Source organism: Elephantulus edwardii, unplaced genomic scaffold (assembly GCF_000299155.1).
Source record: "Elephantulus edwardii isolate Elephantulus edwardi_28Jun2011 unplaced genomic scaffold, EleEdw1.0 scaffold00018, whole genome shotgun sequence".
Taxonomy (NCBI): Eukaryota; Metazoa; Chordata; class Mammalia; order Macroscelidea; family Macroscelididae; genus Elephantulus; species Elephantulus edwardii.
Window position 1 is genome coordinate 25,996,852 of NW_006399768.1, and position 1,076 is coordinate 25,997,927.

The window sequence follows — 1,076 nt, forward strand, 5'->3', positions numbered from 1 at the left end:
GCTCCAGTGCAATCTTCAGAGTCTCTTCTGACATATTTCTAGAAATATTAGTCATATAAAATGCATTTTTTAAAAAAATATACTTACTTTGTTTGGGATTTGTGTAGTGTGTAGCATATATTTTTCTATTATTTTTCATTCAAATTTTCTCTATATATGTACTTTTTAAAAGATGTGAATATCTTGCCTTGTAACAAATGCAATATTATTTATTTTTTGCTTGTTTAACAGGATCAAAAATTCTCACAATTGAAATGACAGGCAACCTCATGATAGAACCTCATGAAAAATAGAGAAAAGATTGAAACCATCAATGACTTCATCTTACTTGAATTCACAATCAACAACCTCGGTACCAGCAGTCAGGAGAATAATAGACATATTGTTCTGAGAAAGCCTATAGTTAGGTTACCTCTCCAAACTATCGAGGAGGCAATGATTTTCATTTTAGGACTAAGTGTGCCTGATTCAGACCATGCATGGTCTTTTCAATCATTTGCTATGCATCTGACAGCTGGACAATTAAAAAGGATGACCGAAGAAGAATTGATGCTTTTGAATAGTGGTGTTGTGAAAGAGTACTGAACATCTCATAGTTTGCCAAATAAATAACATGTATATCTTGGGGAGAGTACAACTAAAGTATTCCTTGGAGGCAGATGATAAGATTTGGTATCACATACTTCATCTTTCATGTTGCTAGGAGAGGATATTCCTTGGAGAGTGTTATTATTATGTTATATGCTAAGAATTAATATCACACTATTAATTAGAAGGCTCAGGTAAAAATAATGTAAATGCTTATCCAGTTATATAACTCTATATTGTCTGTTATCAACAGCTCCATCCATGGTTCAGTTCCACAATTCCTCTACAGTTTTCTGGGTTTGGCAAAAAATTTGCTAGAAGATTCTACAGAGCCTCAGCCTCCCAGATTCTTTCTATTAAACAAATATATCCCTGATACCAAAGTCACGTAAAGATACAAAAATCAGTTGGCTTTCTCTACCGTGACAAAAAGAATACAGAGCCAGAACTAAGAGAAACAATACCTTTCACAATAGCTAATCACAAGA